Below are 23508 nucleotides of genomic sequence, written 5' to 3' on the forward strand. Positions count from 1 at the left end.
CAGGGTGGAAAATAGATTGGTGGTTGTCGGGGGCTAGGGAAAAGGGCAAATTGGGAGTGATTGCTAATGGGTATGGGATTTCTTTTAGGGAGGACAAAAATATTTTTAAATTAGATTGTAGTGATTGTAGTACAACTCTGTAAAGATATTTTAAAAATATTTAATTTGTACACTTTATATAGGTAGATTTTATGGTTTATGAATTATATCACAATAGAGCTGTTAAAAACAGCAAGTGTGAAAGCCAGAGACCCTCATGGGTAGCATGCAGAAATCCTCATCTCCTGCAGTGACAGGACAGAGAAGGCTGAGGACAGACTCAAGAGTTCAAATCTTAAGAGTAGGATTTAAGTTTTAAGAGTAGTTCAGCTCAAAAAAATGTTTAAGCCAACCAAAGTAGGTCGTCTCTACCAAGGTCAGGACATTTTTTGAGAAACAACAGGATCCTCACACGTGAAATGAGGACATCTGAGTTGATGCATGTAAAAATCTTGAATTCCCAGATTTCCCTAAACCCTCTGAGCCTACAGTGGCCCGCCCTCCCCACTTAAGGGCTAGCACTCCTCTCTTGCTTGAAAACAGCGCAAAGGCCTCTTCCCACAGGATAGCATACTTCCCCTTCCCCACTCAGAGTTTGTCCCGCCTGCCGCTTCTTGCAACCAGACGAATAACCAGGATTAAGTCACTTTGTCCACTGCTGAGGCTGTGCTGGTCCTGCTAAGGGAGGAAAGGTCAGAAGAGCTGCAACACCTGTCTTGGCCTTTATATACTGTCAGGAGCTGAGAGAACACACATAGCACTGGTTCTGAGAAGGCTCTATCAAGAAAGCCAGAAGAGAGGGTTGGATGAGGAAAGGTTTATTGGTTTGGGAACACCTTCCTGGGATACAGGATTTAACACTCTGTCAGGACCTCAGGAGATGGTGCAAACACATCCTGGAAGCATGGAAAAAAACAATGGTCCATAGTAAGTGAGGTATAAATGCCAGAACTACCATGGCAGATGGTGGATAAAGGGAATGAAAAGCTCAGAAAAGTGGGCTTACTGGAGCAGACAGTGTTACAGGAGAAACCAAGAGAATACCTTGTTTCCCAAAGCACTAAGGAAGGTGCTGGTGGGAGGGGCTCTAACTGCACCCAGGGATTCAATGGTGTCTGAAGAAGATGTTGCCACAGAACTGAGATCACTGACTGAAAAGAGTAAATCCCCCTAAACAACAGAGGCCAAGTGGTGGCACATCATTGTCAGAAGCCAGGTAGAGACAATTATCACAATGAGTGTCAGGGTCAAAGGGGCAACCAGGGGGCCTGACCCACAGGAAGTTAGGAAAAGAATGAACAGAACACGGTGCCCCTCAAAGCAAAATAGATGGGCAATCACAAGAGTATGACTCAATCTGTACAATCAAAAGAAATCAAGGATGGTTGAGCCAGAGGCTGAGGTTGTTGCCCCAATAGTCATCTAAGGTAGTTTTAGACCCAGAACCCATTGATTAAAGGAAAGCCTGAGCGCAGGAAGAAGAACTCTGAAATATGCCAGAAAGTGCATAGTTATGAGTCTCCCAGGAAGAACTGAAAGGACTTACAGCCATTAACTTAGATAGTTGGACACTAGAGAAAAGGACATGCTTAAACATCTCAAGACTCTTGGTTACAGGGTCCAAGTTGACATTGATAATCAATGACCAGTGGATTTACTGGTTCCATAGACCCACCCAGTGGTCATTTCTTCAGTCTCTAAATGTAAAAATGCAATAGGTGTACTTGGTAGTCTCTTCTATTAGTTTCTTGGCCTGAAGGGTAAGAGCTCTCCTGAAGGGAAAGACAAAGGAGAAGCTTCTGAAACTGTTCTTCCCCAGCCAAGAATATTATGTTTCAAGTAGAATAGCTGAGATTATTGCCAATATTAAAGATCCAAATGAAGAAAGGGTGGTGATCTCCATCATATCTTCAGAATGGCCTCTGTACCCAGACAGACCCTGGAGAATGACTGTGGATGACTGCGGACCTGACTGAGGACTAGCCCAGTTATACCCACTGTGCCTGATGTGGTGTCTTTTCTAGATTAACATGGTTTTGGATGCATGGTACATAACTACTGATCTGGCAAATACAGTTTCTTCTATTCCTACAAAAAAAAAACATGGCTTAGAAACAGACATTCACTTGAATGAAAACCATGTTACATTTAGCCTTTGGCTTAATGACTCTGCCATTACAATACAAAAACAGCCATAAACAATACATAAATGAATAAATACGACTATGTTTCAATAAACTTTTAATTTGAAATTTAAATTTTATGTGATTCTCCCATATTCTGCCACAATATAGTCTGAGGAGACCAGGGTCAGTTGGACATTCTGCAGAACATCACACTGACCCACTATCAATGATATCATGTTAACCAAACTGGATAAGCAAGAAATGACTAGTACATTTCAGGCCCTGATAAGATACATGCACTCCAGAGGGTAGCAATAAGCCTATAAAGATTGGGGGGGCCTATTTTATATCAGTAAAATCTGTTAAATATTCCATGGTCTGAAGACTCCCAAGACACCTTCTCAAAATAAAGGAGAAATGATTGCACCTTACACCTCTCGCCATGAAGAAAGAATTATAATGTCTGGTAGGCCTTTTTAGGTTCTAGAGGTGACATGTTCCACACCTGGGAATACTCCTCTGGCCCACATTCTGGTGATCTGAAAAGCTGCCCACTGTGATGGCATTTCAAAATGGGAAATGATGCTACAGTGGGTTCAGGCTGAAGAACAAGAGGCCTAGCCCCTTGGCCATACAACCTAGCAGATTTTAGGACATTAGAGGTATTGGAGGTAAGAAAAGATGCCATGTAGAGTTTATGGCATGAATTACAATACAGATCCTAGGGTTCTAGAAGAAGAACAGGTCAGCAAACTTTTTCTATAAAGGACCAGGTAGTAAATATTTTAGATTTAATGGACTATAAAGTCTCTGTTGCAACTATTCAACTCTGTCATTACAACACAAAAACAGCCATAGTACATAAATGAATAAACAGGACTGTGCTTCAACAAACCTTTAATTTGAGATTTGAATTTTATATGATTTTCATTATCACAAAATATTAGTTTTCTTTTTTTTCATCCTTTTAAAAATGTAAAAAAAAAAATAGTAAAAACCATTCTTAGCTCAAAAACGGGCAGTGAGCTAGATTTTCCCACAGGCCATAGTTTGCCATTCCTGTTCCAGAGCAAGGTCATGGGATCTGAAATAGAATATAATCCCTTTCCAAAAAGAAAAAAACATCTTCTGATACTCTATAGGGCCCTAATAAAGACCAAGCACTTGATCGTACAGACACAACTGCTTGTCATGAGTTGGGTTCTGTCAGATAAACCAGGTCAGGCAGGCCGAGCAATTATCTATCACAAGATGGAAATGGTCTACCTAAGATTGAGAAAGAGCAGGGCAGAAAGGCACATACAAGCTACTTGAGCAGGTAACTGAGACCTCCAAGTCACTTACCACTACTGCACAAGCTCTTCTCCCTCCACTCATATCTATGGCTATATAGAGGGTTCCTTATGACAAAATGACAGGAGAAAAAAAGAAAAACAAATCTGTGCTTGGTCATAGATGAGTCAGCTAAGTATGTGGGCTCCACCAAAAGTGGATGGCAGCTGTACTCCAGCCCCACTCAGGGTATCCTTAAAAGAGAGTAGTAAGGAGAAACCTCTCAATGGCAGAAGTTTCAGTGGTATATCAGGTCATCTTCTTTATGTGGAAAAAGAAGTGACCTAAGATTAGAATATACATGAACTCATGAGTAGATGGAGAAAGACTGGATGATCAGAGACAAGGAGGTCTGAGGAAGAAGCATGTGAATGTGAATATGGAAGTGAACGGAATTGTGAAGATCTTTATATCATGTGTTAGTGTCCACCAGAGAGCATCTACCAAAAAAGAGGCACTAAACAGCCACATAGAAAATGGTTCAGACAGTTGACAGCAGCCAAATAAGCACATAAACAGTTAACCAAAAGTTGCAGGGATGGAGGCTAAGCATGTGTCCAAAAGCATAGGCTTCCATATACTGAAGGAGATCTAGCTTCTGTCGCTGCTGAATGTCAAAATTGACAGCAGCAGAGACCAAAGCTGAGCCTTAGGTATGGCATTGTCAGTTGAGGAAACCAACCAGCCTTTTGGTGGTGATCCCTTTTCTGATCCCTTCAACCTAAGAAGGGACAGTGATTCATTTGAGAGAAACAGACACATATTATGAGTATGCGGTTGTCTTTTCTGCTCATAAGCCCTCAGCCAACACCACTCTCCAGGAGCTTACAAATAGATAGATCTGCTAGTACAGGAGTCTACACAGCACTATATCAGAAAAGAAGATCCACTATACAGCAAAGGAGGTGTGAGAATGAGTACATGGCCATGGGAGCCTCTGACCATATTACAAACTGCCCACCCCAGAAGTTGTTACTCTGATAAAGTGATGGAAAGTAAAAGGGAAGTGCCAGCTGGAATGTAACATCCTATGGGAGTCAATGTATACTTTAAATTAATGACTTTTAGAGTTTGGAGAAATAGCAAAATGAGAGACATTCCCAGATCTCTCCCCTTGAAACAACAATAAGCTGAACATCTAAAACTCAACAAAAACACCCAGCACACCAGCACCTCTGAGCATGGGATCTGCACATAAGAGCTACCATAGGTTGGAACCCCAGGTGTCAGGTGGTAGACTGGGAAAAACAAAGAAACTGCCTCTTGCAGCCATTGGAGCTCCCTGCAGGAGGAGGGAAATGGAAAAGGTACAGCGATTTCCCTGAACATGCCTGCCTGGGAGAATTGTGAGTTCCACACAGCCAGCGGCAAGGCCCAATCATTGGGGCAGAAAGCAGAGAAGTAGGTCGGTAGAAAACAACAGTTGATTTCTATCAGCCGAGGTTATAAAACCGATGCTGAGCCACATCGCCCAACCCCGAACCCAGAGGGCCCCTCCCTCCAAACCCTCTAAGACAGAACACCATGGAGCCCCAGGGGAATCTGAGCAAATGCTACCAAAACTGTTGCTAATACTGACAGGAACTGAAACTGAGGGTAGCAAGCATGATTAAATATCTAAAAGAAAATAGAAAGGCATTATTTAGGCTTTATATAAAACAGGGATCCAAGAGGCTTAGACACCACCTACTAGAAACCAAAAAAAAAGTGCCTTCTTTGCAGCAGACTAAAGAGAAACCTTTATATATAAATCTTCTTTCTGAAAAAAAAAAGGCAGAATACATTTCCATTAATGCCCAGGAGGAGAAATAGTCCATTAAACACCATGAACAACCATGGTAACAAGGCAAATCTCCAGAAAACTAGTTTACAGACATAGAAATGTGTGACTTAAATAACAGAGAATTCAGTGAGTTCCGAAATGAGTAATATCAACAATTTCAGGAATTGAAAAAAACAACTAGATGAGTAAAGCAAGGAGACTGAAACCCTCAAAAAGAAAAAAATAGACCTTTTGGAGATAAAGAACACACTGCAAGAGTTGAAAAATGAAATAGCAAGCTTGGAAATAGAGTCAACCAAATGAAGGAAAGGATCAGTGATATCGAAGACAGAAATCTAGAAGTAAATCATAACGAACAGCAGAGAAACCAAAAAATGAAAAAGAAATACAAGAACTAGTTGATACCATCAGGAAAGCAAACATAAGAATAATAGGAATTCTCGAAGGGGAGGAAAAGGAACAGGGACTAGAAAGCATTTTCAGACAAATAGTTGACAAGAATTTCCCAAATCTAAGGAATGAGCTGGAGCTTGGAATTCAAGAAGTCAACAGAACACCCAATTATCTCAACCCCAAAAGGCCTTCACCAAGACACATATTATTAAAATTATCAAAAGTCAATGACAAAGACAGAATTCTCAGGGCAGCCAGGGAGAAGAAAATGGTAACATATAAAGGAAAACCCATTAGATTATAAATAGGACTTCTCAATGTAACCCTTATAAGCAGAAAGGAATGGAATCAAATATTTAAACTATTAAGTGAAAGGAACTACCAGCCTAGAATAATGTATCCAGCTAAGCTCTCCTTTAGATATGAAGGAGAAATTAAGACCTTTCCAGACATATAAGAATTGAGGGAATTCTCCACTACAAGGCCTGCGCTACAGGAAATACTGAAAGGGGTCAGCTCACCTAAAACAAAAGACAGAAAAAAAAATACACAATTAGGAGTAAAGTGACTCTCAGGCAAATAGAAACAGAGGAGTGCAACCCCTACTAAGATCAGGGCATTATAAGCTTAAACAGTAAGAAGAAATTTGCTACACCAAGATAATAATGAAAGTTCAGCATACATAACGACAAATTGAGATAACAATGATTGAAAAGGGAAGGATTCGAAGATCCACATTCGCAAAGGGGAATAGAGATAAGGCATACACAAAAGAAAATGGACGACTATATAAATATAACTATCCTTTACATATTCATAATGTTAACCACACACCAAAGATTCAGAATGGAAGTATATAACATAAAACAAGAAGAACCAGAGGCAAAACACACAAAAGCCAACCAAAATAAAGATAACAGAAACATAAGGACAAGAAAGCAATGGAAACACCAAGCTACCAGAAAGCAAAAGATAAATGGCTATAAAAAGGCCTCATATTTCAATAATCTCCCTAAATGTAAATGGATTGAACTCACCAATAAAAAGGCTCAGAGTTGCAGAATGGATCAAAAAACAAAACTCAACCATATGCTGCCTCCAAGAGATACATCTCAATTCCAAAGACAGATATAGACTTAAAGTGAAAGGGTAGAAAATGATATTTCAAGAAAATAGTATTCAGAAAAAAGCAGAAGTAGTGGTACTAATACCAGATGCAATAGACTTCAAAATAAAAAAAGGTAAAGAAAGATACTGAGGGAATCATGCACCAAGAAGACATAACACTTATTAATATCTATGCTCTCAATCAGGGAGCTTCGAAATACTTAAAGCAATTACTAACAGAACTAAAGGGAGAAACAGACCAAAACACTATCATAGTAGGGGACCTAAATATGCCACTGTCAGATATGGACAGATCATCCAAACAGAAAATCAGTAAGGAAATAACATCCTTAAATGACACATTAGACCAACTGGACATAATTGACATTTACAGAGCCTTCCATTCCAAAACAGCTACTTGTACATTCTACTCTAATACACATAGAACACTCTCAAGGATTGACCATATACTGGGACACAGAGATTACCTCAACAAACAAAAGAGGGTTGAAATCATACCAACCATATTCTCTGATCATAATGCTTCGAACCTAGAGATCAACTGCAAAAAGAAATCAGGAAGAACCACAATTACATAGAGATTAAACAACATGCTACTGAACAATAACTGGGTCAGAGAAGAAATAAAAAGAGAGATCAAGAAATATATAGAAACAAATGATAATGATAGTACAACATATCAAAACTTTCAGGACATGGCAAAAGCAGTCATAAGAGGAAAGTTCATATCATTATAGCCTGTCTCAAAAAAAAAAAAAAAAAAAAAAAAAAAAAAACAAGAACGAGCCCAAATAAACAACCTAATGCTTCATTTTAAAAAACTAGAAACTAGAATAGGAAGAACAAATGAAGCCTAAAGTCAGCAGAAGGAAAGAAATAATCAAAATTAGAATAGAAATAAATGAAATTGAAAACAACACATGCACACACACACAATAGAAAAAAATAAATGCAACAAAGAGCTGGTTCTTTGAGAAGGTTAACAAAATTGACAATTCCCTGGCTAGACTCACTAAAGAAAAAAGAGAAAGGACACAAATAAACAAAATCAGGGATGAAGGAGGGGAAATTACAACTGACATTGCAGAAATACAAAAGATCATACAAGAATACTATGAAAAAGTATATAACATCAAATTTAATAACCTCGAGGAAATGGACCAGTACTTAGAAAAATACAAACTTCCTAGACTGAATCAAGAAGAACTGGAAAATCTAAATAGACTGATCAGCAGCATGGAAATTGAAACAATCATCAAAAACCTACCAAAAAGTAAAAGTCCAGGACCAGATGGCTGCACCAGTGAACTCTACCAAACATTCAAAGAAGATTTAATACCTATTCTCCTCAAATTCTTCCAAAAAATCGAAGAGTCGGCAATACTTCCCAACTCATTTTATGAGGCCAATATTACCCTAATATCAAAACCAGGTAAAGATAACACAAAAAAAGAAAACTACAGACCAATGTTTCTCATGAACACAGATACAAAAATCCTAAATAAGATACTAGCAAACCAAATACAGGAACATATTCAAAAGATTATACACCACATTCAAGTGGGCTTCATCCTAGGAGCACGGGGACAGTTCAACATAGGCAAATCGATTACTATAATACACCACGTGAACAAATTAAAAAATAAGAATCATATGAATTATATCACTAGATGCAGAAAAAGGTTTTAACAAGATACAGTATCCTTTTATGATCAAAACACTTAACAAAATAGTCATAGAAGAAAAGTCCCTTAACATAATAAAGGCCATATATAACAAACCCTCAGCCAACATTATACTTAATGGTGAAAAACTAAAAATCTTCCCTCTAAGATCAGGAACAAGGCAAGTCTGTCCACTATCACCACTGTTATTCAATATCACATTGGAAGTCCTAGAGAGTGCAATCAGACAAGAGAAAAATATAAAAGGCATCCAAATAGGAAACGAAGAAGTCAAACTGTCACTATTTGTAGATGACATGATTCTCTATATAGAAAACCCTAAAGCCTCCACAAGAACACTACTAGAAACAATAAGTAAATACAATAAAGTTTCTGGATACAAAATCAACATTCAAAAATCCATAGCGTTCCTATACTCTAATAATGAAGCATCAGAAAAAGAAGTGGGAAAAATAATTCCTTTTGTAACTGCAACAAAAAGAACAAAATACCTAGGAATAAATCTAACAAAACATGTGAAAGACCTATATAATGAAAACTATAAGATTCTATTAAAGAAATCGAAGAAGATACCAAGAAATGGAAAGATATTCCATGTTCTTGGATTGGAAAAATCAACATAGTAAAAATGACCTTATTACCTAAACCATTATAGAGATTAAATGCAATCCTCATCAAAATCTCATTGGCCTTTTTTAAAGAAATGGAACAAAAAATCATCAGATTTTTATGGAAACATGATAGACCCCGAATTGCCAAATCTATCCTGAGAAAAAAGAACGAGGCTGGAGGCATCACTCTGCCTGACTTCAGGTTATACTACAAAGTGGTAGTAATCAAAACGGCATGATATTGGCAAAAACAAAACAAAACAAAAACAAAAAACAAAAAAAAAAACAGGATCACAGACCAGTAGAACAGTATTGAGAGTCCAAAAGTAAACCCATATTTATAAAGGCAGATAATTTTCAACAAGAATGCCAAAAACATACAGTGGAGAAAGAAAAGCCTCTTTAATAAATAGTGCTAGGAAAACTGGAAAGCCACCTGCAAAAGAATGAAACTAGACTATTGTCTATCACCACACATCAAAAGTAATTCAAAATGGATTAAGTACCTGAATATAAGACCTGAAACAATAACATGCATAGAAGAAAACATAGGAACTAAACTCAAGGACCTTGGCCTTAAAGAAGATTTTATGAATTTGACCTTAAAAGCAAGGAAAGTAAAAGCTAAAATAAATGAATGGGACTACATCAAACTAAAAAGCTCAGCAAAAGAAATTGTCAACAAGGTCAAGAGACTACCATCCAAATGGGAAAATGTATTTGCAAGCAAATCCTCTGATAAGGGCCTAATATCCAAAATATACAAAGCACTCATACAATTCAATAATGATAAAAACAAACAAATAAACAAATGACCCTATCAAAAAATGGGCAAAGGACCTGAATAGACATTTCTCCATAGAGGATGTACAAATGGCCAACAAATATTTGAAAAGATGCTCAACATTGCTAGCTATTAGGGAAATACTATTCAAAACCACAATGAGATACCATGTCACACCTATTAAAATAGCTATAATCAACAGGACTAGGAATAACGAATGTTGGAGAGGATGTAGAGAAAAAGGAACCCTCATACACTGCTGGTGGGACTTCAAATTGGTACAGTCACTATGGAAAACAGTATGGAGTTTCCTCAAAAAACTAAGAATTGGTCTACCATATGATCCAGCAATCCTTCTACTGGTGATTTACCCCAAAGCCTTGAATATTTATATCCAAAAAGATATTTACACACTGATGTTTATAGCAGCATTATTCACAGTGGCCAGGACATGGAAGCAACTGAAGTGTCCTGTGATAGATGATTGGCTAAAGAAGCTGTGGTACATATATACAATGGAATATTACTCAGCCATAAGAAGAGATGAAATACTGCCATTTGCAAAAACATGGATGGACCTCGAGATAATCATGCTAAGCAAAACAAGCCAGACAGAAAAAGTTGAAAATCACATATATCATTTATATGTGGGATATAAACCTAAAAACAACAAAGGAACAGGACGAACAAACAGACTCATGGACATGGACCATAGACTAGTGGTTACCAGAGAATAGGGGTGAGAGAGGAGGGGGGAGGTATACATGGTAAAAGGGGTCAAATGTAGGGGAGTTAGGAGAGAGTGAAGTAGGTGAAGGGGATTAAATATATGGTAGCTGAAGGAAACTGGACTTTGGGTAAACACACAATGGAATATACAGATGTCAAATGATAGTGTACACTTGAAAATTATAAAATTGTATTAACCAATGTTACCCCAATAAGCTTAATTTTTAAAAAGTTTTTAAAAATTTTAAAAAATAAAGAATAAAGAAATAAAAAAATGACTTTTATATGGCACTGTGTTCTCATTTGAAGGAATATATGATCCAGGATCCACAGAGCAGAAGCGGAAGCAGACCTGCTCATCATCACTCCCAGTAACCCACTTGGGTAATCAGTTCTTCCTATTTCTGCACCTCTGGGCTCTGCAAGTTTAGAGTATCTCAAAGAGGAAAGAAACCCTTCTGCCAGGAGACACAGTGGGGGGGAGGGGTCTTATTAAACTTTAAGCTGTGACTGCCAATTAGCACTTCAGACTCCATCTGCCAAAACACCAACAAGCACAAAGAGGAGTTAGCATCTTGGCAGAGGAAACTGAACTTGATTGTCAGGAGGAGGTTCAGTTGCTGTTCTACAATAGGATCAGGATGTAATATATATGGCATTTGAGTGATCTGCTATGGCATCTTGGTCCTCCCTTGCCTTATTTTACAGTAAATGGACAAATGTAGCAGCTGTGGCCTGAAGAAGGCATAGTGACCAGAAATTTGAATCTTCAGAGATTAGAGTCTGGGTCATGACCCCAGCTAAGCCACTGAAACCAGCAAAGATACTAGCTAAGGGTGAAAGGAATCTAGAATGGATAGTAAAGAAGAATGGTGATGAACTTCAGAAGACCCTTAATAGCAACTATAGTTTATTCCACTAACCTCAATCTTCTGGAAAGAAGCCCTTGTAATCCTGAGGAACTGTTCTCAGCCCTTATACCAGGAAGTGGATTCAAGCAGCACAGGGGTGGACTGTGGTGGATGTTGGGATGTGCTGCCCAGATCCCCCCTCAGCCCTTACAGGATTGCCTTGGTTGTAGAGAGGTGTCTCACTCATGCCCATAACCACTCCCCAGAGTGGCCAAAATCCAAAGCCTGACTGTGGGTATATAAAAGCCCGGTATCCTCACTCTAACTTGGAACAACTCTGAAGGCTCATCCCAGCTCCAGAACATCTTGCAAGACCATCTAAGACTTCCTTTAGACTGCACTGCAGCTCAGCTTCCCCTTCTACCCAATCCTGATTCCTTGCCTTCCAGAGCACTGATCCCAAGAGTGTCTCTAACAAGCCTCCTACACACTAGTCTTCCCAGAATCTACTTTACAAGGAACCTAACCTGCAATACAATTAAGTAGATCTGGCTGTTCATTTTCTTTTGTATATAATGCTAATATAATATTTGTTATTTCCCTCTACATGCTCTCCTTCAATAAATTACAGAAAGATGTGCTCCACAAAAACATGGCAGCAAACCAGGAAAGAGAACTGGGCGGGATCCAGAAAGCAAGGAATCTAGCTAAGGAAAGAGGTGACATCTGTGAAGTGGCCCTGCAAAATAACCAGTTCATTCTGGAGCAAGAGAGAGATATCCAAGAGGGTCATCTCCAGGAAAGAAAGAAAAAAATAATGAAATCAAATTCCTCATGTGTTTGAGTATATTTAGAACATCCTGGACTTTCAGAACTCCAGGAGGGGGTTAGAGCCATAGGTACCTAGGAAACTAAGCAAATGAATAGATGACCAGATGGAACAATTATTAACATCGAGAAATTGAAACGATTCACAAGAAAGAAAATAAAATTTGAGTTCATTACTTGGCTGGGTTCGAACAATATTTACCTGGTTCTCATAGTGCAAACACTGAATATTGATTTAACAAAACTGAAGCTACTGGGAAAATAGGAAGAGAGGCAAGTTTGTTTGTGTGGAGGGTGATGTAAGACAGCTAAATCTTCACTTTCTTCAGTAGGAGGTCAGAGGGTTATATGTAAAATTGAAAAATAAAAGAGAGAAATGGGATAAACAGATTATTCTGGCATCTGGAAATAACATGAGAAAGAACTAAAAGTGTTGGAATTTGCAGTTCTAGAAAGAGAAAATCCATGCAGGAAAGAGCGGAACAAAATGCTACTTACACTTTTTCATTGTAAATTCGGTAGAAATATTTGATTTTTTTAAACTATGTACATGCATTACTTTAAAGTAATAAATATTAACTTTTTAAAATTAAAGAAACCCCATAAATCCTTGCTTGATCCATCAATTAATTGATTTGTCTAATATAAGTCAAAAGATTGACTTTTCGATAAAAAGCGCCATAAGTAAAGAATGAATCCTGCTATCAAATAAACTGACAACTTGTCCAATTGCATTAATCATAGTCCCCTTCTGCCCTCATCCAGCTGAGAACTAGGAAGTAAGCCAAACTCGGTGTTGAGTCACTGCTGGGACTACCAAAGACGCTGCTCCCAACTGCTGGCACTTCGTTTATTTATTTAGGAAAGTCCCTAATCCAGTCCTTTCATTCAGAAACTATTTTTTTAAATTTTATTATGCAAATATTCAAACGTGCACAGAAGTGGAAAGAACCTCCATTTACTCATTTCCTACCTTTAAAAATTACTAACACTTACCAATTTGTTTTACTTGTTCCCCCACCCCAACCCCACCCTGCCCCATTTATAGGAAATTTTTATTTTTCTTACATAACCACCATGCCATTATCGCACCTAAAACCCTTAATAATAATATCATCTAATACCCAACTATAAATTTTGCTGATTCTCTCAAAGGTATGATTATGCATTTTGTTTGAATTAGAATTCAAATAAGATCCACACATTGCATCTGATTTCTATGCCTCTTAATTTTCTTTTATTCTTTAATAACCTTTCTCTGTTTATTTTTCATGCCTTTGATTTGTTGAGCAAATAAGATCATTCATGGTGTAGAATGTCATGCATTCTGGATCTGGTTCATTGCTTCTTTGTGCCATTTTAACTCATTCCTCTAGTTCTCATGTTTCCTGTAAACTAGTTGTCAGATCTAGATAGATCAATTTTTGGACAGAAATATTTGCTAAGTGATGCTATATGCCTCCTATCATACTATGATACAGGCTCATAATTCTGGCTGCTCCACTTTGAGTATTGACAAGACTGGTCATTAGATTCACATAGTGTCAGCCTCATCTCTCGAGCATGAAGTTCTCACAAACTCGTCACCTAAATCTTCAACATCTGTGATATATGGTTTCCAGAGATCACCACAAGCAATTCCTCCCACATCTGGTCCAGAATTGTGGGAACTGGTGACATGTCTGGATGCAGAATTGCTATGGAAGAGTGACTTGCTCTTTTGACCAGAAGTGCCTACTGTAGTCTTCCCGTTGTATGTTGGGTGTGTAGAGGAGAGATAATTTGCCTTCTTAGTTCATAAGTCACAGATTAATAAAAGCCACACATGAGGACCTAATTTAGATAACAAGATCCATACTTTGAGCTGATACCAAACTGAAAATATATAGGAGAGAGTTAAGAGTATTTTGCACATGAAAGGGGTGTGACTATTGTGGCCAGGGGACACACAGTGGTAAATTGTTCCCAAGGGTGGCCATGCCTCCTATAGGAGCTGGAGTCTATTTCTTCTCCTTTTGAATCTTGATAGACTTCATGATTTGCTTCATCCAATAGAAGGTTACAGAAGTGAAGCTATGCCTTTTGCCAGTTTAGTCCTTAAAAGACCTGCCAGCTTTGACAGGTTCTGCCTCTGCCTTTATGGAACCCAACCATCATGTGAAGAAGTTCAGATAGATTATGAATAAGAGGCCACCTGGAGGAGAGCCAAGGCTCCCTGGTGACAGCCAGCACTAAAGTCCCAAATGTGAGTTGATCATCTTGGACATTCAGCCCTGGCTAAACTCCTATAGAATGTAGCCACATGTGTGACCCCAGTGACCCCAACTAACCCACATGATGGTGATTTGTTGTGTATCGACAGATAGCTGAGATAGAGATAGATAGATAAAGAGAGAGAGAGAGAGAGAGAGAGAGAGAGAGAGAGAGAGAGAGAGAGAGAGAGATGATAGATTGATAGATTAGATGGATGGATGGATAGATAGATAGATAGATAGATAGATAGATAGATAGATAGATAGATAGATAGATAGATGATAGATAGAGATAGATCAATTCATTGATGACTGTTGCCTAGACTCATTAGGAGTTGAAAAGTATGATTTTTCTAGTTTCTTCTTCATTGATTGACTGGAAATCTGCTTAAAAAGGAGAACTTTCTCTCAACAACTATTTATCCTGAAAGGGTAAAAATACAAGAAGAAGAGGACAAATACTTGATGCTTCCCTTTAATTTTGAATTTTCTTAGTGCCTTAGTATTTCTAATTCACTGTTAAGATTTGGGGTTTTCCTGCTTTTATTGTTTCGGGGTTTTAGTATCATTATGAATCTGGATATTTATATATTGAATATATTAGTCTATTGCAGTTATTATCCTTCCCAATACTCACATTTTCCTTTTTTTGGCCTGTGGGAACCTCCTCAAGTTAGATTTGTGTCCTTACGACATGACCCCGTTTGTCTTTGGTATATTCCTTGCCTTCTGGCAAGGTGACCTAAGTTCACTGTATACATTTCCTGCCCAAGACCTAGAGTCAGCCATTTCTCCAAGAGTCCTAGTTCCTTTAGCGGGAAGTGTAACATATTTATTATTAATTTACATTCAATTCCAACAAACTTATCAATTAAATTTCTTAGCCCCAGATACTTAGAAATATTACATTAGAAATGGGGTGCTATAGACATACACCCATGGATAGCTGAGAAAGAGACAGCTAATAGCCTATTAATAGAAGAGAAAAATGGAATGGGGGTGAATTAGGAAAGGCATATATAAGGACTCATAAATTTCAGCAATCTGGCCCAGCTCCAAACTTGCATTCTTCAAGAAGAGCTCTTCAGTGTTCCCATTTGATATTAATGTCTTCTGTTCTTTCTTTACATTTTATTTATACCTTTATTATATTTACAAAGTTGTTGTTGTTCTTGTTTTGGTCTGTTAATCTAGATAAATACCCTAGATACATATTAGAATCATCTCAAGTACTATTTATTAAAAAAAAAAACAAATGATGTCTGTGTCTTAGTCCTAGAGATCCACATTCAACTGGTCTGGAATGAAGCCTAGGCATCTACATGTTTTTTTAATTTTCCAGATGATTCTGATAGAGTTCCAGCACTGAGAATCACACTGGTCTAGCCTGTGACCCTGGAAGGATAGAGACTCATGAAGTAGTCCTGTGTCTCTGATAGCTGTAATACCCAGAACTGACATTCAATAAATACTTGCTGGTTTGAAATGAAATTGAAGTTACTAGGAAACTGGAATCAAAAATAGTTCATCTTTTCAAGAAAACAAATTGGAGAGAGTGTTCCACCTTATTCCCTCAAAGTACTGTTCAAAACAATGTATTTCCAAAGATATTAAGATAGCTCAGGTTTTCATTTATCTGGAGAAAAATATTACTTTATTGAAAAAGCTTTTATCCCAAAACATAAATCTCCAGTTAGAAGCATAAATTGAAATGACCCTTACTGATGCAGAGTTGAAATTTACATGTAGACAATACTAATGCAGGAAGTGTGATAATATGGCTTGGAGACAAAGCTACTGTGATATGGTCAATATACAGCAGAAGGTGTGGTGAACAGTGCCTCTGTGACCATCATGGTGGCACATAATCCTAAACTGTTTTACACTGCTTCATGACTGCCCCTTGTAGTTCGCTGGACCTTTTGGGGGAAATAAGTATATCTTATGTAACATACTTTTTTGTATTTCTTCAGCACTTAGTGTTTTAGACATAATACGTACTCAATAAATAAGTGGTAAATCTTTTAGATAGGAGCTGTGCATGTGCTTACCACCTGTCCTCTTATGTGAGTACTGTATCTAACCACAGTTAGGGCCACATATTTTTACTATCCTCATTAACATGATACAGCCACAAAAACATTGCAAATATCATCCTTTCTATTTTAGGAGAAACAAAAAACTACAATTTTCTCTAAAAATAACCTAGGTTGGAATTTTCTTCCACCCATGAGAGCACTATGTTTATCAACTCATAGTCCCAAGACCTGTGACAACATTCTAAAACAATGCTTCACTTCAATAGTCACATATAATAAGCATTTGGTTCCTTAAGTTTTCATTCCCTTGGAAATTTCTTTTATCCTAACAAAATCAGAATCTTCTTTTCTCCATTTAACACAGCCCATCTGGTCAATAGCAGTCCCATGTTAGGGTACCTGCAGAGGGAAAAAGAGTAAATTATGGATAATAGTGCCCAATACCCTGTAATTGACCCAGACCAAGAGGGTCCAGAGACTCTAGCACAAGTTCCATTCAGATTAGACCTACTCCTGGGAAAATACCAATTTTCAACCCATGTGTTTATTTCTAAGAGCTAGAAGCAGAGTAGCTTAGAATAAACTCTAGAGCCAAAGTCAAACATGAAAATGAGATTTAAGTTCCTTTTGTCCTTTGGGTGCATTTTATGAAGGTAGTCTAGGCCTGGATCAAGAGTTTGACCAATCTAGAGTCCAAATCACATTATGCAGAATGAGCTATTTCTAGTGGAGAATGATGGCATTATTTTTCTGTTGTCTATCCTTCAGGATCCTTCATGAAGGTAAGTGTAGATCTGCCATGTAACTCCTCGATACTCTCTTAGAAGTTAAGTCCTTATTCCTTTAGTGCTCCTCAACCAGGTGAGATTTTTGAGAGTTTTGATTGTCACATTAACTGGAAGGGTAGGAACCCCAGGTTGTCTCTTCACATTCTGATGTGATACCTCCTGATATGGTTTCCAGCCTCTACTAGAGCAAATTAGATTTGGAATTCAAATACATCTAGGACTGAACTCACCTCATCAACTCTATCTAAGTTTTAGCTGTCCTAGTTTATCTCTCAGCTTATTCAGAAGAGGGTATTCAGATTCCATGTTCATTGACTTTGGATCCATCCTACTCTGGGTCATCATTGATGAAAGGTTTTTGATTTTTAGGAATGTTTCCTATTCTACTGGTAAATTAAAGTCTACCTCCTTCGGTTGCTTACATGCGTGAGCACGCACACACACATGCACATGCGCACGCATACACACACACACACACACACACACACTCACTCACACATGCTCCCTTACTCCCATACTTTCAAATGTGTTTCATCTACTTAAAATATCTCTTCCAAAGGTATTTAACCTTTTTCCAAAAGAGGATAATCCAAATCTAACCCAATGCCAAGCCTAGGATCTCTGAATGATATGTGACCTCTTCAGTCAAGGAAAAATGTCATGCCTCATAATAAGATAACATATAACCAAACCATCATTTTAATAACCCCTGACACACTCAATATATACTGGTGGGAAGAGAACAAGATACCATAAAATCACCATTTAGGAAAGTCAAGAGTTATAAATAACAGAGCATTCACCAATCCAAAGCACATATCATGTCCTGCTAGACAAAAAATACAAGGCTTACTTCTTGGTTTTGGACTTTGATCCTTGGTTAGCCATTCTGGATGGCCTTGGGAGGCTCTCCCTTATCCATTTCTTTTATGGCTCATGGTTTCTTACTCTTGAAAGATCTTCCTGTCCATTATCCTCCATGGTCACATCTGAGGTGGCCTTAAGAGGGAATGCCTTACTTAGAGGCTACACTCTATCAACTCATTTCTTAGTAACATGAATTTAAGACTGGGAATTATCTTCAAAATTAAGCAATGACAAATTGTACTTGGCCTAAGCTTGCATTTTTCTTGTAAGTCCTCTCTGAAGTCCACGAAAAGTAGCCAGTATACTCCAACACTGGAATTCTTCCTACCAAGTCACCTAGTATTATCCTTGGTATTCCACTGCATAAGCGTCAACATATAGCAGATAAAATTTGGATGAGCATTTCACTACTATTTAATAAGTATTGCCAACTTTACAATTAGGGATAGAGGAATTTTTGTGACTTCTACTCAACATTGGCTCAACCAATTCCCTGTTGCAGAATCTGTTGCTTGCTAATTTTTATGCCTGGTGCTAATTTATATATCACTCATTTATTCAACAAATATTTCTTGAGCCTCTATTATGTGCCAACCATTGTTCTCAGTTCTATGGATACAGTGGTAAATTAGGCAGACAAGATTCCTGTTGACATGGAGCATATAGTTAGAATTCATCCAATTCCAAAGGACCAAAAATCCAATGCAAAAAGGCTAATGCCCCTCCCAAAAGTAACTAACTAAGTAAGATAACTTAAAAGTTCAAAGGTCGTATTGGCTTCAAGCATAGCTTTCTGTAAATGCCAAACAATGTTGCCAAAACCCAGTTTCTCTCATCACATGGTTTACTGGCAATGGCTTATTCTGTGTTTTGGCCTTATTTTCAGACAGTCTCTCCCTTCCTGATCACAAGATGTCTACAGAAGATCTAGAATATGTATCTTCCAGACTTTAAGCCCAATAGGATTCCATTTTGTCCTCTTTCATTGAGTCATATTGGGTCTGTGGCCAGGGAACTGAGACACCCTGATTGGCCTAATCTGAGTCAAATGTTCTGCACCTTGAAAGAGCCAAAACTATCGGAAATAGATGGAATGAAAGTGGATTATGGGGTGGTTCCCCAGAGGGATGTTGGGGTGTGGTTATCAGAGAAAAGTGAATGGATACCGGGCAGCAAAGCACTTCTGCCAGATCCAGAGGAGTGTGAATGTCCTGACTCACATACACACCCAACCCAAGATCTCCACCCCTAGCTTTCAGAGTTGACCAAGAGTTGGTGGTGCTACATTCAGCAGAAAAATATCTGTATCAATGATTCATAAGAGGCCAGTGAGCACATGAAGTTGAAGTCCCAAGTCAGGAAGTCATTGAAAGAAGGTATGAGTATTACATATGCCAAAGGTCATTCTGACTGTCCTGAGATTGTCTGGAAAGTTCTTTTCCATTCATCGCCCTTTAAAGTTTGGATAAGGTTAAATGTCTGACAGATTCAGTTTTACAAAGGCTTGGGCTCCTCAAAGTTGTTCCAGAAGATTGGAGATTGGAAGAGAGGGGAGTAGTAAGGCTGAATTGTAATTCCATATTATTGAGCTTCTCAAACTCATTGCCAAGAATTACTCAAAGCTAGAGAATAACAGGATAGCAAGATGAATATGACATATCTTTTCAGAAAATTTATTTTATTCAGTAAAGAGTAACTTAAAACATTGTTTATGTAATAAACAGACATGCAATGGAGTAGAATGCAAAATTTACATTAATTTTAAGGTAAACCATAAACTTCAAAGAAATTTTTAAGCTTGCTGTGGATACCCAAAGTAAAATAACTTGCATAAGAGAAAAAAGCCAATCTTTCTTTTTAGACAGAAATTAGTGAGCATGATCCTTATCAGAGAAGCTAATCCTACTCCTCCAAGCAGAAAATTCAGTGTGTTGGCAAGGTCTTTTTAGTAGCCAAGAGAGCGGCTATGAGTATGGCTGAGTAATGGGCCTGTATCTTACTCCCAACGGACTCATAGGGAACCAATGTGAAGTACAAGGTTAACAGAACTCCACTATGAGTAAGTAGGTCTTGCAATTATGAAGTTGTGAGGAAAATATTAATCTTTTTCTTTCTGCTAGACTATCAGAAAAATAATTATGCACTTCCACAACTCATACTGGTGGGCAGTGCATAAAAAACAAACTTGGAAAGTCTGCCAGGACTGTCTTATGAAAGTCTGACTCAGGATATTTTTATGCTGTGGTACCAAAGTCTATTGTCAGAACAGTCCTGAGGGACTTGGAATGGTAAAAAACACAACACATCCTGTCCTCTAAGAGCCACTGGGATAATACGTCTAGACTGACTTGCTAAGACTTTGGGAAAGTACTGCTGGGAGGAGAAAGATGTCTCCTGGGGCATAACAATTCCTTTACAGGGTTTCCCAAACAGCAGGTGGAGGGGCAAGATGGAGCTTAGAGGAGGTAAAAACATGGCATGGAGGGTTGAGGACCTTAGGGTAGAAACTTGATTTTTCAAAACAGAATCTCCTGTGGGAGGTTAATACCTTGCAAGCTTGTCCTTAGACCATGGGCAATGTCAGTGTATGGTTTACAATTCTTTCTACCATATGTTGTCATTCCATTTAGTTTTTCCCAATCCTTCAATAAAATTGGATCCACTCACGTAGCTATGTATAGTAAGCTGTACAGAGAAACTCCACAGAGCTATGAAGCAGTGTGAAGCACATCTCACTGTAGTAAAAACAGATTGAAAAATGAGGTGGCTGCTCAGATCACAATTCTTATAGTGATCATGTCTTTGCTCTCCTTTCTTCTTTGTGGAAATTGCTTTACTCTAACATGTGGTTCACATTTGAGCTGCATTGTGCCACCTCCATGCCACATGAGTCCAAGGGAAGCTCTTGACCCCAGCTAGGCTCTTCCAGCTGGCCCAGGTTGTCCACCAGGCCAATCAGAACCCTTACGGAGTTTTGTTCAGCTGAAACTGGAATAAGCCTTTTCCTCTCAGAGTGAAATGTAAGGATGATGTGTGCCCAGTGCTACCAGCAGGGATAATTCTAGCTCTATGGAGAAAAATAATTTCAGAAAATGATGGCATGTTAAAAAAAAAAAGGAGGAGGAGGAGGAGCAGGAGCAGGAGGAGGAGGAGAAGTACAACACTCACGCATACTGTAGTCAATAGATTCCAGACCGAGACCAATGGTGAATGAAGTAAATGAAGCCTAAGGTTAAAAAGGTGAGAACATAGCTTTGAGAAGTCATGTGAACATCTCGGGAACAAGTAGGAGATATCCATCCATCCCTCTTTCCCAAATATTTTGGAGGTAGGGAGCAGTTAAAGGCAGAAAAATTGACAATTTAGAAGTCAATTCTAGAGCCAGAGCTAGAACCCAAGCTTTGAGACATTTAGACAGAAACTCGTTCTACTACATCAAGTGGACTCCACGAGTTAAAAGGGATTTTGAATCCTCATAAAAATGTACGTTTATAGTAATCATTTCTCAAAAAATGATAACAATCATTAAAATATACCTTAACTTTTACATCTAAAACATCAGAGAAGATTTGGCGTTTTATAACATGCAATTATTATCTAAATAAACTTGGACATTTCTGAAAAGCTACTGGAATCACTTTTCAGATATTAAAACCAAGATACTGAGAAGTAATTCTCTTCCTGAATGTCCCAGAAAAATCAGAGCTCAAATCCTATTCCAGAAGAAAGGTAGCTAAGGAAGGCTGTTATAGACTGAATTGCTTCCCCCCAAAATTCCTATGTTGAAGCCCTAACCCTCAATGTTAAGGAAATCATATTTGGAGATGAGGTCTTTGGGAGGTAATTAGGGTTAGATGAGGTCATGAGGGTGGGGACTTTATGCAGATCTCTCTTTCTTGCTATCTATTCTGTCAATCCCTATCTATCTATCTATCTATCTCAATCTCTCTCTGCCGTATAAGGACATACCAAAGAGGCAGCCTTTGGCAAATCAGGAAGAGTGTTCTACCAGGAACCAAATTAGAAGACACTTGGACTTCCAGCCTCCAGAATTATGAGAAATAAACTTTTGTTGTTTAAGCCATTCGGTCTATTGTACTTTGTTATGGCGGCCTGAGCAGAGTAGTACCAAAACCAAGATTATAGATACTGCAACCTTGTGTCTGAGGTTTTCTAGTTTCCAGGCTGAATTTCTAGTATTCCATCACATTGTCAAGTAAGACACCAGACTATGTGTCCCCTTTTCTTCATTTGAAAAAGGAAAGAGAGAAGAATGGATCATCTCTTTGCTCTCTTCAGCAGTACATATACTAAAAATAGGAATGGATCATACCTGAGTGTTTGAATGTGGTAACACATGAGGATCTTTATAGAACCCTGAGACTTATCCTAGCCATCCTCGTTGGATTCTTTTTAATAATTCTTAACCTAGAAAATAGTTTGAGCAATTATACATTTTTAAATATAAAATTTTGTTATAGATAAAATCCATTTTAAAAGGAAGAAACAAACATTTAAAATCGAAGCCATATCTCTTGGTTCAGAAAGTTCCTGGTCACTGGCTTATTTGGAAACTGTCAAAGTACTACCTTATATTCCAAAAGTATATTTTTATTTTATTCTACTGTGGTGAAGTGGAAGGTTGATTTTTTTAAAAGGCATTAAATATTAAAAAATGGATTAATCACTTTAGCTGAAAATCTTTAAGACCAGAAATAATTAAAATGTTATCAATAGTTTGCTCTTGCAAACTATGTTTTTGAGTCACTCTCCTGACCTTGTTGGCTCATTTTGAAGTGCAAAAACTATTTCTGAAAACTGGTTGTAAATACAAGCAATGAAGGGTAATCAACCGTGAAAGCAATTAATTAAAAGAGCTCCCACTTCATTGCATGTTTTCTACAGTAAAATACTTTTAGAAAATTGTTCCCATTATAGACTCAGATGCACTTTTAATGAAATCTTGACTTGAAAAAATTGCAACCACATAGTTTCCCTAAGAAGCTGACATCAGTGTAGTGCCCCACCCTCAGCCATAAGAGCTAGTTTTTCAAAAGCCCCAGGGTATGGTTTAATTTGGAGAAACGCTAAAGTAAAAATAAGGTGGGAAGTAAGAAATTGCAAGTAAACATACGAATGCTGTATCTCTTTCATAACATTTTATAGTCATAAAATTTAAGTATAAAGACAACATATGGAGTAAGTAAATCACCAATAAATTTTTTTATTATGGCAGAAAGCACATAACATGAGATCTATCCTCTTAACAAAAT

The sequence above is a fragment of the Rousettus aegyptiacus genome, unplaced genomic scaffold, assembly GCF_014176215.1.
Source record: "Rousettus aegyptiacus isolate mRouAeg1 unplaced genomic scaffold, mRouAeg1.p scaffold_m13_p_1, whole genome shotgun sequence".
NCBI classification, from domain to species: domain Eukaryota; kingdom Metazoa; phylum Chordata; class Mammalia; order Chiroptera; family Pteropodidae; genus Rousettus; species Rousettus aegyptiacus.